Source organism: Rhinoderma darwinii, chromosome 1, assembly GCF_050947455.1.
Source record: "Rhinoderma darwinii isolate aRhiDar2 chromosome 1, aRhiDar2.hap1, whole genome shotgun sequence".
Taxonomy (NCBI): Eukaryota; Metazoa; Chordata; class Amphibia; order Anura; family Rhinodermatidae; genus Rhinoderma; species Rhinoderma darwinii.
The window spans coordinates 209,421,222-209,437,424 of NC_134687.1; positions in this window are offsets into that span (position 1 = coordinate 209,421,222).

Genomic DNA, 16,203 nt, shown 5'->3' on the forward strand with positions numbered 1-16,203 from the left:
AGAAATCACGGATTATACAGACATCCTACAATGTTTTTGTAAAGTACAGGCTGGACCCAGCAGAATGCCATAGGGGGAGGCCACCATGATCAGGGATGTTAGGAAGGGAAGGAGTTAAGGAGTTAGGGGTGTGGTTAGGAGGGGGCGTATGTGAGTGGGGCGAGGTCAGGTTACTTAAGGGTAGGAGAGAGGAAGGACGCCGCCATCTTTAGTTAACAGCACAGGGAAGCTTGTAGCAGCACAGGGAAGCTTGTGATCTTTAGTTAACAGCACAGGGAAGCTTGTGATCTTTGGTTAACAGCACAGGGAAGCTTGTAGCAGCACAGGGAAGCTTGTGATCTTTGGTTAACAGCACAGGGAAGCTTGCAGCAGCACAGGGAAGCTGGTGATCTTTAGTTAACAGCACAGGGAAGATTGCAGCAGCACAGGGAAGTTTGTCCAGTACTTTATAATGGATGCACTACTTACCCAGCTCCGTGTTTGGATCTGGGGCGCGGGCGGTGCCGTCCTCTCCTCCCCTCCGGAGAGGTTGAGCCCGGAAGTGATGCCGCGAGCCAGGCGCAGGGTAAGGAGCCCCACGAGGGACCCTCCAGGCCGGGCCCCTCGCTCGGCTGCCGTGAGCAGGACTGCCCGGTCTGAGAGGAATCCTGGAAGCCAGCCTGGCTCAGCGGAGGTGGTAGGGCAGGCGCCCGGGCAGCTGGGACCTCCCTCTGCCTCCAGACTACGTGACCCAGGACTTGCGGTGGGCCGTGCTGGCGATGCTCCAGTCGGGCGGCCCACCTGTACCCAGGATGATGCAACCAATTCCAGGCGTGTGCCACGGTCGGTGGTGACACGGCGGGCAGGAGGGTGACTACCTGTGGGCCGTGGGGTAGACGAGGCCCCCAACAGACGGGCGGAGAGGCCCAGTTCATCGGCGCAGGTCCAGAGCGCTCCATCAGAAGGTCGGGGATGTCATGCGTGCGGCGCTTGTCCTGGGCCGTCTGGGCAGGATGAAGTGGACGACTGGGAGTTCGGTGACCAAGAGGGACGTCTGGATGGATCCTTCGCCCCGGCTGGTGGGGACACAGCACCTCCGCAGCCCGGTGAGTCGCTGTCTCCTACTTTTTCATTGCCTGCTGTATTTCGGTTCCCGGGGGTAGGGGGTGGGGGTTCACTTTCGCCTACGGGATTGCCGGGGTGTAGCGGGGGGATTACAGGAAGTATGGGTGGTGGGAGTGAGATTCAGGAATTGTTGTGTTGTGTGCGTGACCTTTTGGCGCGATGCGGAGGGGGGGGCGATAGGTTCCCTGTCACCGGTTGCAGCTTGGGTGGGGCCGTCGGGGCCTGCAGTGGTGGATAGCGCTTTATGTGGAGCTGGGGTGGTGGCTAGGGAATCGGGTGTGGCAGCGTCGGTGCAGACAGAAAAGGATGGGGCCGTGGATGAGGTGCGGTTGGATGATAAGGCGAAGGGCGAGGTCTATGTTTGTTTTGAGGGCCCATTGGGGGCGCATCTGAAACCGGAAGGGAAAAAATATGGAGGGATGAATATGTGGACATTTTTTCATTGTTGCCGTTGGAGAAGTTCAATTTAGATAAAGGGAAGTGGTTGTAAAGCAAGAAGGAGAAGGAGGAAAAACGTCAGTATCGGTTGATTCCCCAAACTTTTGTTAATTGGTTGCAGGCGTTTGCGATTTTGGCAAGCGTAATTGGACAGAAGACGCCGGAACATTGTTCCGGCCTCTTCTGTTATATGGATGCTATCGGAGAGGCTCATTGAGTTTACGGCGGGCAGACGTGGCTGGGCTATTATGAGCAGTTCCGACAGCGGAAGGCAGTGAGACCTGACATTAGGTGGGATAACAAAGACATAGGGTTATGGTTGCGGGTCATGGCTCCAGTGCGTTTTGGCCAGTCCTTTCAAGGGGGGTGGGGCCGGGGTGGCCGGCCCCTCATTGCCTTCTGGGGGGGGAGCAGGGGTGGCAGGAGGAAAATCCGGGTTCTGTTGGCAGTTTAATGAGGGCCAGTGTAAGTTCGGACCGGGTTGTAAGTTCAAACATAGCTGCTCCTCCTGCGGGGGGATCTCTCACGGAGCGGTTAAATGTTTTCGGAAGGGAAAAGGACGAGGGGTGGGGGGGCGCTAGTCAAGGGCCGGACAACGGTGAGGTGGGAAGACATGGAGCCCTTTCTAAATAGGTACCCTGATAGGTCCAGGGCAAGTTTGGTGTTGGATGTACCCTGATAGGTCCAGGGCAAGTTTGGTGTTGGATGGTTTTCGGGTTGGTTTCCGTATCCCTGCCCCTGCTCACAAGGTGCCGTTTACCTTGCGTAGTTTGTGTTCAGCGTTGCAGTGTCCAGGGGTAGTAGGGGATAAGTTGCGGAAGGAGGTGGAGTGGGGGCGCATGGCAGGTCCGTTTGAGAGTTGCCCTTTACCGGATCTGGTGGTGTCACCGCTGGGGGTGGTGCCTAAGAAGGAGCCGAATAAGTTTAGGCTCATACATCATTTATCTTACCCGAGGGGGCGATCGGTTAATGATGGGATTTCTCCGGAACTTTGCTCGGTGGCTTACACGTCGTTTGATGCGTCGGTTGCGTGGGTGCGCCGCTACGGTGTGGGTGCATTAATGGCAAAAACTGATATTGAGTCGGCCTTTCGCCTCCTCCCTGTGCATCCTGAGAGCATACGGCTGTTAGGATGTTATTGGGACGGGGCTTATTTTGTGGATCGCTGCCTCCCTATGGGGTGTTCTATTTCCTGTGCCTATTGAGGCTTTTAGTTCTTTCCTGGAGTGGGTGGTTTGCGATGTTGCGGGGGTCTCGTCGGTCATACATTACTTGGATGATTTCCTGTGTGTTGGCCCCGGCGGGTCTTCGGTTTGTGCTACATTGTTGGGCACGATGGAGTGGGTGGCAAAGAGGGTCGGTGTGCCTTTGGCCAGGACAAAACGGAGGGACCTAGCTCCTGTCTGGTCTTTTTAGGAATCACCATTGATTCTTTGAGGATGGAGTGTCGGCTCCCGGAAGTTAAATTGGTAGCGTTACGGGCTGAGGTGGACCGGGCTAGGCATTTGCGTAAGATCACGTTACGTGCATTACAGTCATTGTTGGGTAGGCTTAACTTTGCTTGCAGGATTATGCCCATGGGCCGGATTTTCAGCAGGCGGCTGTCGGGAGCAACGGCTGGGGTGACAGCCCCTCATCATTTTATTCGTCTGACACAGGCGCTGAGGGCGGATTTGGCAGTTTGGTTTGAGTTTATACATCGTTATAATGGGAGGTCCTTGATCATGGCCCCGGTGGTTGACAGCGTGGATTGGGAGCTGTTTACAGATGCTGCGGGGGGCGTGGGATTTGGGGCTTACTGCAGGGGTCAGTGGTGCGCGGCGCGGTGGCCTGAGGAATGGGCGGAGTTGGGTTTGGTGAAGAACCTGGCATTCCTAGAGCTGTTTCCCATAGTAGTGTCGGTGGAAATTTGGAATGAGAGGTTTCGGAACAGTAAGGTACGGTTCCATTGTGACAACTTGGGCGTGGTGGGGGCTATTAACAACGTGTCAGCGTCATCCCCCCCGGTCGTCCGGCTGTTGAGGCACTTGGTTTTACGTTGCTTGTCTTTGAACGCTTGGGTTGTGGCGGTTCATGTGCCAGGGATCAAAAATGACATCGCAGATTCTCTTTCTCGCTTGCAGTGGGAGCGTTTCAGGATGGTGGCTCCGGAAGCGGAGGAGGACGGGATCGCTTGCCCACAATGGGTGTGGGGGCTGGGTTACGAGCCGCAGGAGGTTTGATTCAGGCTTCGCTTGCTCAGGGGACTTGGGCTGCTTATGATTCGGCATGGCGGGAGGGGGAGAGTTGGTTGGCAGTTCTGGAGGGTGTAGTGACGGATGATGATCGGGTGGTGGCGTTGTTAGTTTTTCTGGGGCAAGTCGCTATCGGGGGCTGGTCAGTGTCCAAGGTAAATCGTTTTGTGGCAGCCCTGGTTTTTGGTTGTAAGGTCCGGGGGTACACGGATGTTACAAAAAGTTTTTGGGTTGGCCAGGCCCTGAGGGGGTACAGGAGAGGGAGGACGTTGCCGGATCGGCGGCGCCCAGTGTCTTTTATGTTGTTGGAACAGTTGTGGGGGGTGTTGTGTGACATTTGTTTTTCCAGCTACGAGGTGACCCTGTATAGGTTGGCATTCTCGTGGGCATTTTTTGGGGCCCTGAGGGTCGGGGAGCTGGTGGCTCCCAGCACAAGGAGACCTGGGGGGTTGAGAATGGAAGATGTGTTGGTAACGGATCGGAGTGTGTGTGGCTGTTGGGATTGGAGGAGGCTTTGTTTTCCCCCCATTCTTTTCGGATTGGGGCAGCGACGGAGTCGGTGGCATGGGGATTGGGTGAGGAAGTGGTAAAGCGGATAGGTCAATGGGATTCCCGCCGTTTCCAGCTGTATGTGCGCCCTCAGTTTATATGATAGTCGTCGTAATCCCTCCTTCTCTACACTCCCTCCTGCCCCCCTTGTCGCTTTTTCTCTCCTCCTCCATGTTTCGCTTGCATCCTTACTCGTTTTGTTAATCAGTGGTTTTATTTTTCAGGACCCGCGGGCCGATTGGTGTGGATCGTTGGGCATTCCTACGTTCATTGAGGGGCGGAGCGGGCGGATGTTCGTCCGGACGAGCGGCAGTTGGGTTTTCGGCGGGAGGATGAAGTCGTGCGGTGGCTGGGGAGTAGGGGGATGCTGTGGAGTCGGGTGTTGCCGGACGTGCATCGGTTTGTGCTGATGGACAGTGCCCCGGATGTCTTGGTGTTACATGTCGGGGGTAACGATTTGGGTAGTCGTCCTTTTCGTGGGTTGATCAGGGATATAAAATACGATCTACTCAGGTTATGGTCCGTTTTCCCGGGTATTAAGGTGGTGTGGTCAGAGATTTTCCAGCGGAAGGTTTGGCGGCATGCAAGATCGGTGCCGCAGTTAAATAAAGCCAGGGTTAAGGTTAATCGGGCAGTTTCGGGTTTCGTGGTGAGAAACGGGGGGTCTTCGTGCGTCATTATGACTTCGAGGATGGCCAGGGTAATTATTGGCTAGGTGATGGTGTGCACCTGATGGCCGTGGGGATTGACCTGTGGACTCTGCGCCTGCAGGAAGGTATCGAAAGGGCCCTCTTGTTGGGTGGGGGCTCGCATACTTAAAGGTGTCTAAGTATGTTCGTGTGGCGGATTGGGGGTCCTTGGAGTTGGTGGTAAATTACTGTGGGGGGGGGATTCATAGGGGGTATGGTCCCTCCCCAATTTATTATGGTTGGTAGTCTGGTCAATTTGGGCTCCTGCTGGGTGGTGTCCCGAGGAGTGGTCAATTTTGGGCTCCCGCTGGGTGGTGTCCCGGGGAGTGGTTGCGGTTGAGGTCAGCCAACTGCAGGTATAACGGTGCCCCTGAGCCAGTAGGGTGACGGCTGGGAGTAAAATACTATGCAGGTGGGCTGTTTCGTGACAGACTTTTGTAGCTCCAAGGACTCCCCTTCCATTGTTATTATTATTTGTAAATTGTTGTTCTTGATGTTTGTTTGTAAATAAAATGGCTGCTGTGGCCAAATTTATCCAAACCAAGAGTCTGAGTCTTATTAGAGGGACAGGGGGTTTGGGAAAAGGTATGGCCATTAATGGGGAAGGTGAGTAGGTGAAGCCACTTCCCCCCGGTAGGAGTGTACGCACTCTACAGTCCCCTGATCATGTGATATCAAATTCTGTCACAGACCATAGTGAGACTGCGATGGCCGTGATGCAATACAGCCAGGCTGAAATGGTCTTTAGTAGCAGAAGCACCAGAAGTAATAGGGTGTAACAACAATGACACCCTAGCCTTAGTGGATATGGATATAGCAAATAATTTCTACAGTTTAGCAGTGGAAATTACCTAAATCTAAGAATGAGTAAAACAACTCCAAAACTTTACGTTCTTATTTTGCGAGAGGTGGTATTCAATCGCTCATAACAAACACAACCAGATCAAAAGATAGTCTTATGAATAATAGCTGCTACTGAATCACATTTCCATTTTGTACCCCAGTTACCCCTAAAGATGGTAACCAATTGAGAGTAAAAAGATAGAGGAAATGCTCTGGATAAACACCACTCATGGCGCAAATTCCCAATCTAGTGATGTTAATTTTACTTGCAAACTATCATCGGTACGTTTATTTTGTCTCAAAAAACAATGTGTTTCAGGACCAATGGAGTTTCTTCATCAGATTCAACAAATCCATTGTAATACAGATAGCACTACTAGTATATATAGGAGTAAAAAAAAAAGTAGCAAGGTTGACCTGGCGTGAAGGCAGGGTCACTACCAGTACATAAAATGCATAAAACAATATAAATTACGAGCAAAACTACTATCACTAGAATAAGAACTTGCGCCATGAGTGATGTTCATCCGGTGCATTTCTCCATCTTTTTACCATCAATTGGATACTTACCCCAGCACCGTTTTCCTAGGCAACTGAACACCAGCCGAATCTGCTTTCTGATGTGAGGCTTTATACAGTAAATGCATCATAGAGTTGTGCCTAAAGGTTAGCCTCCTCCTCTTCTGACTTTTCTAACACCTCTTTACAGACAGTACTCACCCTATGTTGTGCCTCTCCCCTCTTTTTCCTTTTGAGCCCTGCTTAGATCTTCTAAAGAGGATAAATCATTTTTTTAATGAGCTTTTCACAAAACTGACAATGGACTCTCCTCTTGCCAGCAAGTTCTATCAGTAACAAGGTGACAGTTTTACCACCAGTTCCTGAGATGCTAATTCAAAAGTAGCAACCTTCAGTATATGGCTGCACTTCCTGTTCTTACTTTTGCAAAAATCCAAGAAAACAGAAAATTCTAATATCCCGGTAAGTAAAAAAACAAAACCGTAGCTACTAAATTTTGACCATATTTTCTAAATGTATTTTTTAACAAACAAATATATACTCCATCAGGTACATGCATACTGCAAAGTGAATAGCATACATTACTTCCTAACAATTGCCTGTACACAGGCTAATGTACTGGCATATAGATATATGCCAGTACATGAAAGGGGTATTCCGGTTACAACAAGTTACCCCCTATCTGTAGTTAGAACAGGGGTCCCGTACCCCTCGTTTGAACCGAGCGGCAGGTCGCTCATGCGCACTGCCACTCCATTCATTCTCTATGGTAGCGCCGGAAATAGCTTGGAAAGTCCAAAAACAATGAGCCTTACCACCCTGGTAATGCTAGGCTGCTGCTGCTGCTATGTTGTATCTGGCTGGTTATAAAAAATGGGGGGGACCCCATGTTGTTTTTTCAAAATAAATAATTGAAAAAACAACTTGGGGTCCCCCTATTTTTCATAACCTGCTAGATACAATAAAGCAGCTGCAACCTAGCATTAACAGGGTGGGAAGGGACATTGTTTTTGGGCTTTCCCATGTTAATATTACCAGCCCCAGTACCCAACCATAACTTCAGATGGTCGGGTACTGGGTTGTACCCGGCTCTTCCTAGCACCCCTGTTAGCGGTGGGTACCGGGGTAATAATGTGGTGGTTAGTGTTAGCCTCTTTATCGGCTAACACTAAGCCCCGTCTTAAAAAATGGACGATTATACTTACCTTCCTGGGTCTGTGACCGTAAACTAAGCAGTGACAGATCTAAGCTGCCATTGGTTAGTTTACATCACATGGTCCCAGGTTTACTCTGTTCATTGGCCTACTTTTAAAAGTAGGGCGATGAACTGAGGTAACCGGGAAATGGGCCCCAGTGTTCATGTGGGGGGCAGGGGCGGGAATGTTAATGGGGTAGCACTGAGCATTTCTTTTAGGGTATGTCTACACGTAGTGTAAACACTGCAGATTTTATGCAACGAATTTCATTGCGAAAAATCTGCAGCGTAATACAGTAGCAGTAGAGTGGGTGATATTTGAACAAATCTCATCCACACGATGCGTAAATAAGCCATCGAAAACCATTCATAAATTGACCTGGGGTGCGTTTTTTTTTAATCCGCAGCATGTCAATTTATGTTGTGGAATCGCTTGTTTTCTGTTGCAGGTTTTCCCTATTGAATTCAATGAGGAGGTAAAACCTGCAGCAATTAGCACATGCTGCGATTTTTGCGGTGGAAAAGCTGCGTTATCGGGGGTCTCAGCCCTAAAAGTACCTAGGGCAGCACAAACTCTTAATATGGCACTGCTTGGGAGTGGTACAATCTGACAATGTGGTCATTGGCCTAAAAATTAAAAAAATGTGAACTCATGTCATATTACGGAGCTATTCTCCCCCAGCATTGCTTATGTGGCGATGATAGCTCAAATGTCTGGGTTTGGGGCCTGGTAGTGGTGGGCCAGCTGTTATGCTTCCCAGACAGGATTCTTAAGACAGTAATCATCACTGAATTTTTTTTAAACTGGTGATAAAATAAAAATAAAAGACTATAATTGTAAAAAAATTGCTCCTAAATAAGAAATCCAAAATAATCTTAGCTTTGTCATAGATACAGGGAAGAATATCAGACTGGTGTAGTTTGTGATCGACAACCTCCCATGGTCCCCAGAATAAAACAGTTTTCCAAAATTATTGATTAGAATGCTGTGTCATATTTTTAGTAACATAAATCTAGAACAGTGCCACAGGGTTTTGAGATCTCTATATAGCCCTATATTCTGTAAATCAGATGGGATCCGATATCACAGCCGTCACCAATGTAATTTTCTCATTTCTATCTATGACATATCATATTTTTACTGGATTTATCCTTTAAATGAAGATGCTCAGGAAAATTGTGGCAATGTATTCTAACTTTAATATAACAAGTAATGTGAAATATCCATGTTGGTTTCATTGTCATTGAAAAAGTATAATATTATTTATATATTTAAAAATTATTGCAAGCCAGAATAGTGTTTTCTTTCATTATCTGCTGTTTGCTAGACTACATAATATATTGCAGCTATTGTATGTTATATGTAAGAATTGGTAAGCTACCACATTCACAAGTAAGCAGCGAGCTGATGAAAATTTATATCTTCGGCGCATATACAGCTGGAATTGAACCACATATTTTCAGAATGCTCTAAAAGGCACTGACCTCCTCACTGATCCATCAATTAGTGGTGGACGCTAAAGGATAACAAAACAAGTTAATTCTATTTTAACGTAAACTTTAAGCCAGTTCCCATATTCTTTTACAGGAATTTTAAAGAGAAGAATTGGATGTCATTCAAACATATGGAGACTATAAACATCTGGCCAACAAAATTGGTAATTAGTATCATCTTAACAAAACCGTCCTGGCCCATGCTCTGCAATGAGACTCAGGAGTATAAACCCGGACACAAACCAAAATTTGGCTCGTTTTCACAAAGTGTAAAAAAAAAATGGTTCAATAGCAGATGCTTTAACATTGTGCCACAAATATTTGTTGAAAGTTCATTTTTCAGATTGAACAATCCTTTGTTTGTTTAGAGGAAAATAAAATGTTTTGAAAATAAGCAAGTCAATAAAAATCAACACGCATGAAAAATAATCATGTTTGTATTTTTTTTTTATATAAAGAACATGTTTTGTGTTTAAATATGATTGAAGCCATAAGGGTAAAATGTAATCAGCTTTTATCACACGCAGATTATTTTAAAGAGGATAAGTAAGCTTCCTTGACGTGTCTGTTTAGCAAATACAAAATTTTTGGGAATTCTGCATTGTGCCATTCCTCTGTTATTCCTCATGGAAATGTATAAATACATTTGTAACTGGGTGTTACCATTACCCTTGTCAATAGGGTGTGTCCCTACACAGACTGGGGCCGGGTTCCCACGGGTCGGATATGCTGTGTAAAAGCTGTGAAGCGTATCTGATCTGATACCCGCAGCACCTTCCATCCGAAAAATCGCACCATGCTGTGGTGCGGTTTTTCTAACGGAATTTCCGCTGCGGAGAAAAGTAATGGGGAGGATTTTTTTTTTATTATACTTACCCCCTCACTCTTCTCTGCGCGTGGTCCGGCTTCCTAAGATGACGTTGCAGGGCATGTGACGCTGCAGCCTCTGATTGGCTGCAGCAGTCACATGGAATGCAATGTCATCCCAGGAGGCCGGACTGCAGGAAGAAGGAATGAGTTCTGGATAAGTATGATAGGTTGCAACACTTTTCTGTTGCAGGTTTTGCATTCCCATTGAATTCAATGGGGAAAACCAGCAACAGAAAATCAAAGAAAACGCAGCAAAAATTGACATACTGCAGATCTAAATTCTGCACCACAGGTCAATTAATTAAAGTTTACGCTGCATTTTTTTTCTGCAGCGTGGGCATGAGATTTTCTTAATCTAATTCACTTTGCTGCTACTGCAAATGCTGCCATATTTCTACACAGAATTCCGTTGCGGATATTCCGCAGCGTTTACGCTACTTGGGAGCCCGGCCTAACACTATCAGCACTGATTAAAATGCCTTAGGCCTTATTCACACGATAGGGTCTGAGTGTCGGCCGATAAAATCGGCCTTTTTGGGACGTTTTTCCCGGCCGGTTTGCATCCGTTTTGCATCCGTTCCGATTCCGTTCCGGGCCGTGTTGCCGTTTTTAACGGCCGATTTTGACCCGTTTTGCATCTGTTTTTTCCCTATCCGTTTTAAAATCGGATGAATTTAATTTTTACATTTTTGCCACACACTTCCCTCTGTAGATAATGCCACACACTGCCCTCTGTAGATACTGCCACAGCCCCCATGTAGGTAGTGGCACACAGCCCCCTGTAGGTAATGCCACACAGCCCCCTCTAGGTAATGCCACACGGCCCCCTGTAGGTAATGCCACACAGCCCCCTATAGGTTGTGGCACACAGCCCCCTGTAGGTAGTGGCACACAGCCCCCTGCAGGTAGTGGCACACAGCCCCCTGTATGTAGTGGCACACAGCCCCCTGTAGGTAATGCCACACAGCCCTCTGTAGGTAATGCCACACATTCCACTGTAGGTAGTGGCACAAAGCCCCCTGTAGGTAGTGGAAAACAGCCCCCTGTAGGTAGTGGCACACAGACCCCTGTAGGTAGTGGCACACAGCCCCCTGTAGGTAGTGGCACACAGCCCCCTGTAGGTAATACCACACAGCCCCCTGTAGGTAATGCCACACAGCCCCCCCATAGGTAATGCCACACAATCCCCTACAGGTAGTTCTACACAGCACCCCCCCATAGATGGCACCCCCCTACTTGTCTGTAGATAGCGCCACCGTTCCAGGAGAAGTCCCTGACTTCAATGTCCTTCAGAAGTGCCTGACGTCACTGTGTCCATATATGTGTCCACAGCGTTGCCGAAGCTCCTACAGGGAGCAAAAAACATACCCTCCTCCTCCTCACATGCACTTCGCACTGTGAGGAGAAGGAGAGAGCGAGCGACGGAAGACACGGCCGTCACTTTGGAGCACATTCAAGTGATGGTCGTGTATTACCCGTCCCCATAGACTTCTATGAGAGCCGGGCGGCTGGGAGAACGGCCTAAAATAGTGCATGTCCCATTTTTTTACGCCCGGGTTTCCCGGACCGTGAAAAAATCAGTCATGTGAATAGCCCCATTAGGGGTCTATTGTTCCTACTGCAGCCGTGTGACGGACGTTTTTTGAACGGCCGTCACACAGCCGGGAAACCCTGTCGTGTGCATAAGGGCTTAGACCATGTAGGGACATGCCGCATTGACAAGGGGAATGGTGACACCAGGTTATGAATTTATTCATACATTTCCCAGAGAAATAAAAGAGGAACAGAATAGCCCAGAGTTCTAAGAGAAAGATGCTCCAGAACTATTATTTTATTGGGCTGCAAGTATTTATTAGCAATCATTTATAAGATGTCTGCACATAGCCTAAAGCCCTTAAAAGCCCTAAAGCCCGTAAAACTCGTCCGTGTGCTGTGCGCTGTCACTGTTTTACGCATCAATTACATTGAAAAAAACAAAAGTACTGAAGAGTACGTGAAAAACACATGCCTCATGCAAAGCACACTGATGCAAAACGCAACGCACACGGACAGATTTACGCAAGTTTTTTACGCGCGTAGATCTGTCACGCTCGTGTGAATGTAGCCTAACACACTCATAGCATTCCTACATCAGTCTCCCTTTTACTGAACTTTATCCCAGTTAATGTTTGAGCAGCTGATTTGTTATTGCAATGACCTGAGTGCATAAACTTAGGGTACATATTTCTTCATTAAACTTAATTGGCCATTTCCCTGCTCCACTTTCTGAATGCTTCTATAGTGTCTTTTGTTTTAAAGATTAAACATTGTTTAGATTAAAGTGCATTACAAAAATGTTTAATTAAAAGGAATGGACCGACTTTTGACCCTCATGGTATTCCACTAGCAGCAATGATAGTTACATTAGGGCCTCTTTCACACACAGATATTTTTTTGGGGCAAAAATGCATGTTAATATGCCAGCGTTTTATAAAATGCAACAGCATTTTATAAGGAGTTTTTAGTGGCGTTTTTCTTTAAGTGTTATTTTGTACATGCTCTTTTTCTGCAGTTTTGGAACTCCTATAGAGAAGCCTATGGGAAAAATGCCTGAAAAAACACCATACCCAGAGCATGCTGCGTTTAGAAAAAACGCCACTGACCTAAAAAATGCCACAAACCAAAACGCAGTTGTGTGTAGTGCATGTTAGATCTTACTATAGACTTTAATGTAACATCTTGGCTGCATTAAAAAACACATAAAAAAACGCATTTAAAAACGCCATGAAAAATGAACAAAAAACTCAGCAAAACGCTGTGTATGAATCCTGCCTAAAAAGAAATGATGGCACAATGGTCCACATTTAGTAATAGAGGCCTAATTTGAAATTGGTGCGGACAGTTGGAGAGCATAGCGATTAATTTATTAAAAATAGTTAATGGTGCATTTGGAATTGCCTGACTGAATATTTTTTTTTACTGATAAGTAGTTGTACATTTGCTCCACTACTTTGTGCCTTTTTTAACCTTTGCCTTTAATAAACGATTCTAAAAGTGCATTTACAGCTTGACTGCACCCAATTTTCTCTCCTGTTTTCTTTTTTGGAGTCAGAAGCCAAATGTTGCAACTTGCAATTTTAGTGAAATTTTAGATGTTGCTTTTTAGCCTGTGTAATTCTTCCAAAATCAGGTGTAAACTAATGCCAATTGCACCTGACCAGGGGTGGGATCCGGCCGGTTCGCCCCGGTTCTCCCGAACCGGTTTGTAAAATTACAGCTGGTTCACAGAAGGGAACAGTAACTACAGGGGACTATATAGGGAACAGTAACTATAGGGCACTTTATAGGGAACAGTAACTACAAGGGACAATATAGGGAACTAACTACAGGGGACTATATAGGGAACACTAACTACATAGGGGCCCTTATCTACAGGGAACGCCTCAGGGGGCCCTAACTACAGGGTACATGACATGGGGCCATATCTACAGGGACCGCCACAGGGGGCTCTAACTACAGGGAACACCACAGGGGGCTCGATCTACAGGGTGCTCTATCTACAGGGAACGCCACAGGGGGCCCTATCTACAGGTAATGCCACAGGGGGATCTATCTACAGGGAATGCTACAGGGGGCCCTGTCTGCAGGGAACGGTACAGGGGGCAGTATCTACAGGACACGCTACTACCTACAGAAGGCTCTACTGGGAGCACTATCTACAGAGGGCTCTATGGGGAGAAGAGGGGGCACTGTGTGTGGTGCATTACTTTACAGTGTTTGACACAATTTTATTCAGGGGCACAGTGTACGGTACTATTATATTAAGGGGCACAGTGTATGGTACTATTATATTCAGGGGCACAGTGTGTAGCGCTATTATATTCGGGGACCCAGTGTATGATACTATTATATTTGGGGGCATAGAGTGTGGTACCATAAGAATTTGCTCTTCATTTATAGGTGCAGAAATGTTGAAAAAGTGAGCTTCCGAAGACATCTGAGCAGCAAATTGATCCATTTCCGCAGAAATGGGTCATGGCCAGGGGGCATCATGGAGTTCTGGACCAGATGGAAAAGTAAAGAGAACGACTAGAATCTGAGAAGTCGTCACCGGTGAGTCACTAAATGTTTATTCTCCCTGTGACTGCTCAGTACTGTAGTCACTGTATGATCTGCAGCGAGATGATGTGTGTATCGTTCCTTTTTGTGAAACAGCAACTCCAAGCATATCCATACCATCGTTCTGGCTATACTGGTAGCTGTAGTTTTATGTCGTACAAACTTATATGGCAGGGGTTAAACTAAATTTTCAAATTATCTCTGCACTGAGCTGTATTTGTACTGGTGCTGTATATATGTACTGAGCTTGGTTCTGGAGTTATATTCATCATAACAACCAAGCTCAATACATATATACAGCACCAAAGAGAAGTTCAGAACATATATACAACTCCAGAACCAAGCTCCGCATATAAATACAGCACCAGAACCAAGCTCAGTACATATATATAGCACCACAACAAAGCTGAGTACATATATACAACACCAGAACTAAGCTCAATACATATATACAACACCAGAGCCAAGATCAGTACATATATATATATAACATCAGAACCAAGCTCAGTACATATATACAGCACCAGAACCAAGCCTTTCATATATACAGCACTAGAACCAAGCTCATACATATATACATCCCCAGAACCAAGCTCAGTACATATATACAATACCAGAACAAACCTCAGTACATGTATACAACACCAGAACCAAGCTCAATACATATATACAACATCAGAACCAAGCTCGATACATATATACAACACCAGAACCAAGCTCAGAACATATATACAACTCCAGAACCAAGCTCAGTACATATATATAGCACCATAACCAAGCTCAATACATATATACAACACCAGAACAAAGCTCAGTACATAAATATAGCACCAGAATCAAGCTCAGTACATATATACAGCTCCAGAACCAAGCTCAGAACATATATACAACTCCAGAACCAAGCTCAGTACATAAATGCATCACCAGAACAAAGCTCAGTACATATATACAGCACCATAACCAAGCTTAATACATATATACAACACCAGAACCAAGCCCAGTACATAAATATAGCACCAGAACCAAGCTCAGTACATATATACAGCTCCAGAACCAAGCTCAGTACATATATACAACACCAGAACCAAGCTCAGTACATAATTACAACACTACAACAAAGCTCAGTACATATATACAGCATCAGAACCAAGCTTAGTACATATATACAGCCCTACAACAAAAAACCGTACATAAATACAACACCAGAACAAAGCTCAGTACATATATACTGCACCAGAACAAAGCTCAGTACATAAATACAGCACCAGAACAAAGCTCAGTGCATAAATACAGCACAAGAAGCAAGTTCTGACATATATACAGCACCAGAACAAAGCTCAGTACATATATACAGCACCAGAATGAAGCTCAGTGCATATATACAGCACTAGAACCAAGCTCATACATATATACAGCACCAGAACAAAGCTCAGTACATATATATCAGAACAACCAAGCTCAAAACATATATATATATATATATATATATATATATATATATATATATATACAGTCCAATTGTAGATGAACACAGCACTCCATAAGGCTATATATTAGGCCATGTGCACGTTACCAGAGGATGAATCAGTTCCCCAAAGAATACATAAGAACCATAGGATGAAATAACAGCACCAGGACTTCCAGATAGATGAAAAAAGGGTGGATTTATTCACCTCAAGTGAGCAGCGACGTTTCGGTTCATTTCTCAAGCTGTACAACACTACACACATTGTCAGGTATAAATAGGAGGTACATCCAATAATTAGCATAAAACCAATCAATGTACAGTATACAAAAATTAAGTGTATGTATAGAACTTTCAACCCAGACTGTGATACAGTTTTATAAAGTGCATAAGTACAATCGTACTTTCATATGTCAAGTGCAATATACATCAATAAAACTACGTAAAGACAGTCTACTGTGATTTGATTAGCAATTTAGGCTAATCAATGAAAGCTGCAGAGGCCAATCCACAAACTATAACTATATATATATAAAACACATGGGAAATATTACATTAGCCCTCTGTTGCACATCTTGAGACAGCAGCGTTCGCGCATGTCTACTGTGCATAATTGAAGATGGCGCCAAGACCGGAAGTAGGGTCTATGTAACGCAAGTGAAAAAATCACTACTGCGCATGCGCCGGATCGGAAATTGCGTTACA